This window comes from Cololabis saira, chromosome 10 (assembly GCF_033807715.1).
Source record: "Cololabis saira isolate AMF1-May2022 chromosome 10, fColSai1.1, whole genome shotgun sequence".
Lineage (NCBI taxonomy): Eukaryota > Metazoa > Chordata > Actinopteri > Beloniformes > Belonidae > Cololabis > Cololabis saira.
The window spans coordinates 29798862-29812667 of NC_084596.1; positions in this window are offsets into that span (position 1 = coordinate 29798862).

Genomic DNA, 13806 nt, shown 5'->3' on the forward strand with positions numbered 1-13806 from the left:
TGCTGCTGCTGGTGTGTGTGTGAGTGTGAGTGTGTGTGTGTGCGGTCAGTCCTGCAGGATCCGCTCAGCTCAGCTCAGCTCTCTAGGGCCAAAACATCACTTTACATTCACTCATAGTTTTCCTGCACGATTTTTTAGGGATTTAGTATATTTAAGCATAGTTTTTTGATTTGGGGGGGTTTGTTTTTTTATAAACTACAGTGGTGTTAATTTGAACTTCACTAAAGTTAATTTTTTTTAAATGTCATAGTGGATAGTGTGTCATTTAAAATTTTGCCAGTGTTTGGTAGCCTATTGAACTATTGTGAAAATTACTGATTTAACTATTTTGTAACTGTAACTAACCTGGAAATGCAATTACATGATAATATAACATTGTTGTGTGTGGTTTCGATTTAATTGATTTTCATTCACACATACGTTTTGGTCAAAACAAAAAGTATTATTATTATTATTATTATTATTATTATTATTATTATTATTATTATTATTATTATTATTATTATTATTATTATTATTATTATTGTTGTTATTAAAGGCAATTCCTCAATTCTGGCCCTTTGATTTGATTTATTTTATTTTTGTACATGTAAAAAACAAACACTTCAAGAGAAGTTTAAGAAAACTAAACAACAAAACAAAGAATTTCATCCTTTAACATTTGATATCTTAATCTACATGTGCAAAAAAGGAGTAGGAAGAAGTGTAAACTTATTTAAACCTACCCCCATTCACTAATAATTTAACCCGTATTTATAAATACTCACACTGCTAAATAACAGTATTATTATTATTATTATTATTATTATTATTATTATTATTATTATTATTATTATTATTATTATTATTATTATTATTATTATTATATACTGTAATTATACTCACACACATACCTATACATACATATACATAGTTGATGATTTCTATATATTTGTACACACATGCCCATATAAATATTCATATAAATATACTTATTTACACTATACTGTCTCTATTAACTGCATCTGCTCTATATCTATGTATATATCTACTTACACACATAATCACACACACATGTATATATATATATATATATATATATATATATATATATATATATATATATATATATATATATATATATATATATATATATATATATATACTGTATATATGCACACGCATACATACACATATAATTTTCACCAGTTTGTCTATAAACTATTAGAAAATTACTGATTTAACCCTTTTGTAACTGTAACTAACCTGGAAATGCAATTACATGATAATATAACATTGTTGTGCATGGTTTCGATCGAATTGATTTTCCTTCACACATAAGTTTTGGTCAAAACAAGAAGTATTATTATTATTAGTCATCAAGTTTGTCATCAAGTTTTTTTGTCTTTTAGGTCGTGAATCTTTGCCACAGTCTGAGATGATTAATATTGCAAAAAAAAAAAGTTTTCTCTCAAAAGAATCTATGCTCTGTATTTTTATGCTGAATTTGTCTTTACCTCTATCCCGAATACAACCCTAAATCTGCAGAGTAAAAAAAGTAAACTATCCACACTCTACACACTCTACAGTGTATTTTATCCCTGCAATGGATTGGCAACCTGTCCAGGGTGTACCCCTGCTTTTCGCTTTAAGAGAGCTGGAATAGGCCCCAAAAAATCCCTGTGACCCTGTATTGTTGATCGATGGATAGATATCTTAAGGAATGTTGAAGCCTTTGATATTCTGTTATCATGACCTCAATCATCATCATTATCATCATTATAATCATTATTTTCTTCCTATCCTAAGGCCAATTGATTTTATGGGTCTCAAATAAAGAAATGTACTTTTCGCGTAGTTTGTTTATTACATTGCTGTCTTCTGGTTTGCTTATGAGGTGTTGTCTATGTGGGATCAACTAACTTTCAAAATAAACATGTTTCTCCCATTGAACTAGCTCCAAATATATTCTTGATTCTATTTCTGTTTGATAAAATATCAGGACATGAAACACTTCACTGAAGTGTGACTAAAACAAGGGTGCAATGTGTAGATGATCCTATTATCTGCAAAGTAGATACAGTTTGGAGACTGTTTTTAGACCTCTAATAAGACATATGACTTCATGACAAGCTGACTTACGCTTCAAAGTCGGTATAGAAAATATCTAATGTAGTAAAAAAATATAAATATATATTCCCGTCGGTTTAGAGATTGAGTTGGTCCCCCTTGATAGTCAAATCTTGACAGTTCAATCTTCAATCCCCAGATTGGCAACAAGCAATTGATTGTTTTTGATTTGCAAGCATGATATTAGGTACTATTTGTCTTCGAATATTTAATAATTTGGCAGTTTATGTGACACAGGGGGAGGGGAAAAAAATCTTAAAGAAATCAGTGAAAAGAAAAAAATCAGGTCCATACTTGTTTTGTAAAATACATTTTTAGTTGAACAACACATGTCATATACCACAATGTGTGATATGATGCCCTTTGTAAAAAAAAACTGGACTCTTGTGTATCGCTACTTACCCCGCTTGCTTAATTTGGTAAGCAAAAGATAAATTGTTGCTAATCATTTTGCAGTCAATTGATTGTATGTTGACACAATCCCAAGGAATAAAAACATTAATCCTGATCCCAGAAAAGCAGTTGTTGTTGTCCATTGAAGAAATTAACTGGAAATAGGGCCTTTCCAAAAGATAGTCCATCTTTCTACGATGAGAAAGACTTTTCACAAGTCAAAATAATTCAAGATAGCGGCAATTTACTCAAATTGGATCATTCACCAGTTGCACACCTAGGTCAAATCATTCAGTGCCATTGCAAATGTTCCCATATATTGCTTTGCTATTGCTAATGGTCACACACACACACACACACACACACACACACACACACACACACACACACACACACACACACACACACACACACACACACACACACACACACACACACACACACACACACACACACACACAAACACACACGCTACTTCACAGACCCAACAGGCCTCAGTTAGATGACAAATGGTAAAGATTATGACGGTAGAAGTAGAAAAATGACTGGGTCATTTGAAATGGTTGTCTGGATAAAGCTTCTTCTCTTAACAGAAAGAGCCACAAGACTTGGACGTATTGGAGTGAGTGAGTCAACCCGGAACACCAATTGATCAAAATTATCAAAAGGTGTTCCAGGTCAACCAGTTTTGTGAAAACCAAGTGCGCATCGTTTTTCACCCACTACTTTATACTTTCTTTTTCACATGACTGAAAAAGCAGCATATACAAAAACACACATGTGTTCAAAGTTACAATAATTTAACCTTCAATTTATTGTAACACCTCACAGCATCTCAGAGTTTAGGGAGGGACTGCATTGGAAAATTATTAAAAAGTGTAGAGCTGGGGTAATAACTTAAGTCTTGTCCCTGAGAGGGGATTGTAATACAAGGAATCACTTTCATTCTAACACATAAGCTTGAAACTCACGTCACCGAATAGAAAGGTTTTCAATGTACCGGTACCTACTCTTTTAAGTCAGTGTTACTCAGGACATGATGACTTTAATTCCCACACTGTAATCCTGACCTGCCATACAGCAGTATAAATAAATCCCACACCCATGGTTGTGTTGTTTAACATTTTTAGTTTAGTTTGACAAAAATGGAATTTCATATTGGTATAACATAACCCTCAACACATTCAACTGGCATAATGAATAAAAGTGAAATGAAATGAAACGTTTTATATATTGTACAAGCAATATATGAATAATGACCTATTTCTGTGGTTTCCTTCAAGGAATAAACTTATTAAGATCTCAATAGTGTGTCATTTTAAATGTTGTCAATGTCTGGCAGCCTTATAAATTATTTGAAATGACTGATTTAACCCATTTGGTTCAATGCAATGTTTGTAAGCTAATAACTGTTGCTGTCACGGACAGAATCTTAAAAGTCACGTGACTTGGACGCAAAATGAATAGGCAGAAAAATGTAACAGTTATACGTTTCAAAATGTAACGTTTCAAGGGCTAATATTGTAGCCCCTCTACGTTTTTGCACTTTGGACCAACGTAGGCAGGGTACGTTTTTATGTGAGACTGGGTTGAATAACTTGGTAATACAAAGGTATGGTAGTAAAACAATCTTGTGAATGGTTGTAATTTAACTGATTTAAATGTATCATTTTGATTTTCATGCACACATTTTTTGGTCAAAAGAAAAGAATTAGTATTTTCAGTAGTGCAGTGGTCTTAAAGTCTATCCTTGGTGTTTACATACCTAAATGTTTTAAAGGTTTTCTGTGCTCCAACACATCTAATTCATCAATAGTTCATCACTGGTTTGTCTTCAAGGTGGTTGTTTTTTTGTTTTATTTTATTTTGTTTGTTTTTCAGGTGTTGAAGCTAGGATTATTAATATTGCAAAAACAGCTTTCCTTCAAGACAATCCACACTCTGTGTTTTTCTGCTGAATCTGAATTCTTATCTTATCTTGTATACCACTCAAAATGTAAATGAAAAAAAAGAAAGAAATTTTGAGAAAAAGAGAGATAGCAGTTATTCTTATATACACTGGTCAACTTTATATATACATGTCAATTTCATTTCATTTGTAAATTTCTTCCTATGCATTCATTCTGCAACACATTCAGAGTATGAAAAGGTTAGGACAGGGGTAATTGGTTAAAAAGCAGCATACACAAAAGGCCAATTCTTAGAGGAACAAAGACTTTAGAAATCCTTTATAAACCAATGGCACATGGACTTTCATTCACAAATGTAATTTAAAACTTTACAGTGTAAAAAACAAGCCTCGTGGGAACTTTGTCTATAGTGTTGACATGTGGGAACTTGGAGGCATCTTTGATGGATCATCATACAGTGGAAATTTGTGGCCAGACAAAGGAGGATTTCTTTTTTTTCTCTTTCTTTTGTTTGTACGGTACGGTATTATATCAGCGTCCTTGGCAAAGGTCATTTACACTTCTGTGATAGCAGCGTCTATCCAGAAAAGTACACATGTGCTGCCTTTGTGCTGTCCCTTTTTCAGGGACATCCATCTGCTTTTCAACAAGATAACGCAAAAGCACATTCAGAGCACAGTGCGAAAGTTGTACTGCAGGAAAAGAGTGTATGTGTACTGGCCTAGCTGCCTGCAATCCTGACCTGTCCTCAACACAGAATGTGTAGGAGGAGTTTGGAGCAACAGTTGTGACGACAACACAATGACAGATTAAGATTGTGCCATATTTAGTTCACTAAAAGTAATGGGTCATTCATATTTATACATCGTCTCTTGTCCTCTGATACCTAATATGAAGAAATAACCAGCAGTGTGAAATCAATACTTCAACTGACATTCCTAATTCCTGTTCTCATTTTTGATTCAGACTCTAATAGTCATCGTGATCCAGCCTCTGATTCTGTTCCTTTTTTTGGTTTGATCGGTGATCCTGCTCATGTTCCTGATCTGGCTTTTGTTTGTGTTTTAACTCTGCACTAGCTCCAGCTTCGGCTCCTGATCCTGATTCAACCTAGACTTCTGTTCCAGTTATGGCTCCTGCTGCTCCGGTTCCATCCTAAAGTCCTGCCTCTGCTCCTGTTTCGGCCTTGGCTCCTGTGCCTTGGCTTGGTTCCCTTTCTTGCCTTTGATGCTACACCTGTTTCCACCCGAGCCTAAGGACAACCCTGTGAATGGCCTTGCCAGTCCTCCTACACTGTGTAACCAGTCAGGCTGACCCAAGGTCACCCTCCTGAACTGCCTTGCTCAGTCAGCTGGCCCTGAGGCCTGTGTTGTTCAGCCAGTTTATCTCTGCTCTGTTTTATGTCACTTTTGCCTGGTTCCTCCTTGGAACCAGGGTTTTTTTTGGGTTTTGGTTTTGCAACATCTAGGAGCTGTTCCTTGGATTGGGGGGTTACTGTCATCTTGGGTTTTTGTTGGATTTTGGATCTAGTTACCTTTCTGTTTTGTTTTAATAATCTGTTACCTTCTGTGTTACTTCTTGTTTCACTTTGCTGATTCCAATCTTCCCTGGTTGTTGGACCTGAGTCTCGTCACCACTGTCGATATGACGTCTTGGCTTCCCTTCTTCTCTGCTGGTCTATCTGTCTCCCTCCTTGTCTTCCTCCCTGTCTTCCAGGTCTGGCTTTTATTGAAGTCTAGTAATGGAGAGTTTTTGTTAGTTTTTTTTTTAATTCCTGCATTGATTTTGTTTATAAATTGACTTTTTGTTCTGAAAGTCCTGCTGGTTCTATCTCCTGCATTTGGTTCCTCCCAAACAACACCAAACGTGACAAATGCCCTCAATCTTGTTGCCAAAAAACGTAACAAACTCATTCAATGAAGACTTTAGGCTAATCATGTTTAAAACTTGGCAGAAAAAATAGATGGAGTCCATTAGTAAATGTTAAATGAGTCAGAAATAATTACAATCACATAAGATGAGATTTGTTTTTGTGACTTACATTTTTTTAAATCTTTAAAGTTAAACACGGGTTGAGATTATTTGTTGTATTTTGATTTTATGGTTGAGTTACTTGATTTATTTTAATATAATTTAATTAAATGTATAGATTCCAGAGGTGGGTAGTAACGAGTTACATTTGCTCCGTTACATTTACTTGAGTACGTTTTGGGAAATTTTGTACTTTTAGGAGTAGTTTTGAATCACTATACTTTTTACTTTTACTTGAGTAGATTTGTAAAGAAGAAACTGTTACTCTTACTCCGCTACATTAGGCTACTTTGAGCTGTTACTTTTTTTTAATCCCTTTTATCCACTTACGTGTCAATCACATGATATCACTGAGTGATTCTTTGGGAAAAATGTTTGTTTTTGCATGTTTTGTCACATATACACAGACTCAAACACACACACAGAGTTTCTATGAGTTCATGGGCTTGTTCTAGTTCTGCCTGGTTAAAAAAGAAAAGTACAAAGGTTTGAAATTTTGTGCTACTTGTGCTTAATTTATTTTTTTATTATTTTATTATTTATTAAAGTACTTGAATTTACTTTAGGATTAATTTAATTTAATTTATCTATTTTTTATTTATTTTATTGATTTAATTTGCCTGAAGATGATTATTTTGTACTTCAGACGTTACTCAACAGTTACTCAGTACTTGAGTAGGTTTTTCACCAAGTACTTTTTTACTTTTACTCAAGTAATTATTTGGATGAGTCATATTATTCTGAAGTAACAGTACTTTTACTTGAGTACAATTTTTGGCTACTCTACCCACCTCTGCTTGATTCATGAATCATTAATCTAAATAGGTTTTATTTGATATGGTGCACTCTGCTTTCAAGGTTGTTCATGGTTGCAGCTTGGCAAGGGGTTTTCCAGGAAGACATTAGTTTTGGTACTATGGTTGATACTGTGTTGGACTGTGTATGGTTGTGAGTGTATATAGGTGTATATATGTATGTGGAAATGCGTGTTTCTATACATATTTGGATTGAGACTGAAGACTGTACAAGGGTGTATATAAATTCACGTTGTAAATAATGTATGCATTTATGTATAGATGAATACAGGGACTCAGGGTAAATAGTGTTTATACACAGTAACATATACTGTAACTGCACATGGCAATAATCACTCAGGTATACGCTAATTTATACTTAGGTACACCACATGGTATATTTATACTGTGTAAAATTCTTACTATTAATTTGTGTAACTTCTAAGTACGTCAAGATTTTTTATATTTAATAAATAGGATCCATCGGAAAACATACAGTAGTATTGAGTTCAAGGGGTAGGAGTTCATACATTTTTTACCTCTTCCTACTCCTTTTCAAACATGTCAAGACTGCTGCTGCTACAAAAAAAAAGTCTCACTCTTGCATTCATTGTTCAAATATGTTCAAGCATGTCTGTTACTTTACACTACTATCATGTTCGAAATAAAAACTTTTGAATTGAATTTTGGATTGAATTTCTCACCAATTCTATTGTAGATTTGCTGGTGTCCTTAGGAACATTGTATTGTTGGCTGACTTAACTAATCTTTGGGACAAGGAGTTTCATATTTTACTCTGATATCGAGCCGAGTTCATGGAAGAAAAACTGCTCTTATTTGTCAACTGCCAAAGTGGTTTAGAACAATTAATGAACAATAAAACTAGTCATATCAACGGAAGATTTATTTAGCTGTAATATATGTTAAAATTATACATTATTCTGTTATAGGTATTTATTCCAAACCTTTAATAGAGCTCAATAAGACATTAAAGGCTGTTCTTTAGAAGAGAACTTCACACCAGAAGAGGCTTGGCATCAATTTCAAGCCAGACGGTAAATAATTATGGAATAATATCTATAAATAATTTCAATAATAATAATGATAAAAGCAGTAGGTTTAACCTCTCAGATGTTTTTTTTCATATCTATAATTAGTTCAAAGGCAGAGTGACTTTTATTTTTTAATTTATTTTTATTTTTTCGGAAAACTATGCTTGGAAGGCGGTTTTAGATTTAGAAGCCGCATTTAGACCTATGATATATTACAGCTTGTATGGTTTGGGAACTCGGATTCACACTGAAGAAAGCTGTTGGAGCCTTTCTACAAAATGCATGGATTTATTGCACATGAAACTTAAAATTACTTTTTTTTCTCCGATTAGTTTTTAATCTCATCGGGTCCATGGAGACCGCAAATGTAATCACAAATGTAGCTACAGTATATGCAACCAGGGACGCTAAGGTGAAAGTTATCACAAAGTCAACTTTTACTTTCATGAAACTATATGGTAATATCTGACTTTCAGGAACATAATAATTCTTTATAATCATCTCCTGACAAAACAAAGGTTAAATAGTGAGTAAAGACATGTGATCAAAGTATTTAATTTAAAAGGCACGTGACTGGGCCTTTTTCTTTAAACTTCACATATTTATTATTACTTTATGTCTACTAATTGGTATTACATCACTGCTTGTTATTCAACTAATGCCATGTGCAGACATGTGACTTTTTAATGTAAAGAGAAAACCTTCATGACTGACCTGAGAAACATGACAGACACTTTTACACCGGTGAAGTGCAGAGAACAATTAAACGGTTTACATCCAATGGTGCTCTGTGTGGGAAAAAGTTTTAAAATGCTGAGCAGGCTGATTCTGGTTGTATATGAAAATCCTGGAAAAGAACAGCTAATTAACTGCATGAACAGTTCAGTTTTATATAATATAATCCATCCATCCATCCATTATCTATACCCGCTTGTGGCAGGGTGGAGGAGCAGCCACTCAGTTGATTGGGCACAGGTGTGCCCAATCAACCTCTCCACCCTGCCTGCCTTCATAAGAAGTGGCTGCACACCAGCCAGGGGTCTCGGCTGAGGGTGACTGCACCTGTGTTGGTGAAATAAAGAGTTCCTGCACTAAACCCTGTGTCCTCTGTCCTGTCGGTCGGCCCCAGTGGCAACGAGCTTGCTACACTGGCGCCCAACGTGGGGCCGGCATGATGGTAGAGGTACACAGGGATCGGACCCTCGAGACGATGGCGCTGGAGGTGCTGGCGGACCAGCTGCTGGAGCAGTGCTGCGTCGGGGAGTTCGAGGAGGGCCGGCAGGCCATGGAGCGGCTGGGTCAGATCGAGGACCCTGGCAACAGGGCGCGCGACTTCTACGGGCTGGTGGCGGAGCTGCATTGCCTGCTGGGACGCGCTGAAGACGGGCTGAACAAGCAGGCGGTGACCAGGAGTCTGGGAGACCCAGTGACCAGGACGGCAGTTCCTGGCTTCCTCTTCCACTCCGGGGGGGAGTTAGCTAGGCCGGATGGTCCCCGGCCTGAGTCGGGCGATGGGGGTGTGTGGCAGGGTGGAGGAGGTGTGCCACAGGTGTGCCCAATCAATCTCTCCACCCTGCCTGCCTTCATAAGAAGTGGCTGCACACCAGCCAGGCTCCTCGGCTGGGGGTGACTGCACGTGTGTCTGGTGAAATAAAGAGTTCCTGCACTAAACCCTGTGTCCTCTGTCCTGTCGGTCGGCCCCAGTGGCAACGAGCTTGCTACACCGCTTTATCCTTTGCAGGGTCACGGGGGTCTGCTGGAGCCTATCCCAGCTATTTTCAGGCGAGAGGCAGGGGTTCACCCTGGACAGGTCACCAGTCCATCGCATCTAATATAATCCATGATCACATAATTTCATGTAGTATTCATGGTATATTGGCAGAAGATGTTTATGTGGGGGTCATCTGGTTGACCCATAAATATGTTAACCAGTGTCTTGAGTAAAATAATGCAATCTCAGCTCATTTCAAATGGGTTTCATGGATTTTCGCCTCAACGACTCATGAATGTTGAGGAAACTCAGCAGGAGGCTTTGAATTTGATCTTTTCATCTGCATGTAAAATATTCAATATTAAGTGTGTGGTCATGAAATAATAGCTGATCCATGTATTTTGTTGTTTGAAATGTCTTTGGCATAAAAAATACATGTCCCATGTTCAATATTTTGGCTACTTTTATTAAAAACAATAAACTAACTCCAAGCAACTTACACACATGGATGAATTTGGTGGTAACCTTCTATTAAAGTAGGACAAACCCTCACAAAGGTCACTGAAATAATCCTTGGAATTGACAAAAGGATTCATTAATGATAATTCACAGAAAAAAAAGAATAATGAAACTGCTGTAAATACTGTGGCATTTAATATTTTGTTGCAACCTTTTTGAGGCAATCACTGCAATAAAGCCATTTCTGGGACTGTCAATGAGACTTCTGCACCTGTATAGCCTACAGCTATTTTGACCCATGCAAACTGCTCCAGCTGTCTCAGGTTTGACGTGTTGAAGGCTTGTTTTCGTTTTTTGAAAGTTGTTCAACAGGATTTCAGTCAGGGCTCATGGAAAAATTCAGAATAGGCCAAAATGGTCTTCCTAGCCATTCTTGGGTGTTTTAGCTGTGTGTTTTGGGTAATTATCCTGTTGGAGAACCCATGACCTGCCGCTGAGACCATGATTTCTGACACTGAGCGGCACATTTAGTCTCAGAATGCCATGGATGCCTTCAGATTTCATTGTACCCTGTACAGATTCAAGAAACCCTGAACCAGATGCAGCAAAGCAGCTCCAGAACACAGTGTGTGTGTGTGTGTGTGTGTGTGTGTGTGTGTGTGTGTGTGTGTGTGTGTGTGTGTGTGTGTGTGTGTGTGTGTTTTATCTACAATATGCATTTTGACAAATTCAAGTTTGTTTCTTTTATTATTTGCTTTCAACAGCTGAGTCATCCTCAGTCGTCCACTTTGGCTCAAATATAAAAGGTGCAATCTGACGAACCTTGACCTTGGAGTTTACTTTGAATGTGTTGAAGTTCTTCTGTTCTCTTCGGTTACCATTAATATTGTCCAACTCTTAAAGTTCTCATCAAGTGCAACCATGTCCAGATAGGTTGTCTACAGTTCCATGGACTCTAAACTTCTGAATAAGATTTGCAGCTGATGTCACATGAACACCGAACTGCTTGCAGATGGTCTTCAAGCCTTTACCTTTAACATTGTCTATAATTTTCTCTCTAATCTCCTCAGACAACTCTTTACTTTGCTTTTGTCTGATCCATGTTCAGTGTGGTGCACACCATGATAAAAAACTGACAGATTTAACTTGTGTTCATTGCTTTGGGGTTGTCTATTATCATGTTCTGGGTCTCTGGAAAGCGCCAAGAGACAACTTCTGTTTGAATAGATGCTATATAAATAAAATTGAATTGAACTGAACTGAATTGAATTGAATTGAATTATATTCTCTGCCTACGTAGGAAGAGAATATGTCACTTTTCATTGCACTCAAATGCAAGTTAAAAATAAACGGAACTGAAAAAAATACTTACAGAACATGAAAAAAATCATGGCTAATGTAAATGTTGGTTACACCAAAATGTGTGCAACAGGATGGGCTGGAAGACACTTTTGAAGGTAGTAGTTTCTAATTTGGTCAACAGATGGTGCCAGAGGGCTGAAGACCATACACAGGAGCTGCACTGTGTAAAGTAGAAAAAAAGATGTCTGGACTGGATGCTGTCCTCACATTGTTATGATGCATTATACGGTGTCTTTTGGAAATACTAAAAATACTCCTCTCTTAAAAATCTGTTCTGGATTTTCAGAGTTTTTCCAAATCTCACTCATCAAGAAGCACGTTGAGAGGCCACTTGAAAAGCATCTATATCCCTTGCACATTATTCATTATGGAAATTATAAATAATTATCATAATCTCCAAAGCACCAAGTTCATCTTGGTACTGAATCCATAATTGCTCAGACACATTGCTAATGTTCCAAATAATAAAAGGTTATATTCTATTGTAATTGTTCTGTAATGTGCATAATCATGTGTGCAGTCACAAAACATTTTGTTACATAATAAATTAATTGAAGGTAATTACATAAACATGTAAAAAAAAGTCACCCATTTAGCTTTGAATGAGTAACTATGAGCAATAGCCAGATTTTTTTCTACATTTATTGAGAACCCATGAACATTAAACGCAATAATCATCTTTAGCTGCAACACTAGAATAACAATAAAAAATATTATTGCACTCAGTATTATCAGGAAGTTTGAAAAGAACCACAAGATGTCCAAAAAGCTGAGAGTAAAAGGCTTTAAGTTTGAATGCAATTACATTTTTTTGTAGATACATTAAGTTTCACTTTTGTATATGTTCTTTTATTCCTACACAATGAAAGGGGTAATTCACATGACTTGATATTCTAATAATATGCTATTGATTACACACAGGTCCTTTTTTCCGTGCTGACCAGCCGTTATCAGCATTGATTGACAGAGACAGTCATGGCCTTCCCCAGCTGTTGTTGTAATGTGCATTCAAACCTGCAGGAGACTCTGGCTCTTCCTGTTACTGAAAAATCAAGAACAGGCCACTTCTACTGGCATCCTTAAATGCTAGACCCAGACATAGTCATTTGATTACGTGTGAATGCTTAAGGAAAGGACTCATCAATGTAGGATGTACTCAGTGCTTTATATTCTTTACAGCGAGTTTTTACTCACAATTACTGTTATTTTTGGTTGCCCGATACAAGTAAATATCTAAAACTTGAGATTTAAGAGGATTTAAAAAGAATCTCTTGTTAATGACGATATGGAAAAGTCTCTTTAAAAGTCATATTATAGGCTATGACAAGCAGAAGTAAAAATAATGGGAATAATGGAGTTGGGAGGGGGATCTGCATCCCAGCTTTCTTTCATTACAGCAAATATATTTTCTATATATTGTTAATTTTGGCTCTTGCATAAGGGCGTTTGCCCTGAATGGTTAGGATCTTGACAGTGTTTACTTTAAAAGGCAGCCATATGCTACCCACAGGATAACCCACGATACCCAACAAGGATAGCTTTTCTACAGAATATTTTACTTCTGAGACTTTATCATTCAACCTTTTGAGGAAAAGATGATTTTCTTTTTGTGTTGCTTTAAGATGACTGCATAATTTTCTCAGTGAAGGCATATCTTTATTCTGCGTCTTGATAGGACAACACTGCACCCCTCTTTGGAGTTATTTCTCAGATGTGCATTTCAAAAAGCATAAAGGTCATAGCTCATGTAATCCAGTTGATGTGATATTAATATGTTGCTTCTCCCCCTCTCATAACTGAGCAAAATCTTAACCCAGAGGAAAACTAAAAAAATACAGTGTTATTCCCCTGTAGGGCGTCATGAATTTGGAAAGGCATATCTTTATTCTGCGTCTTGATAGGACAGTAAATATCTCAAATTGGAGATTTAAGAGGATTTAAAATTAATCTCTTATTAATGAGAATATGAAAAAGTATCTTTAAAA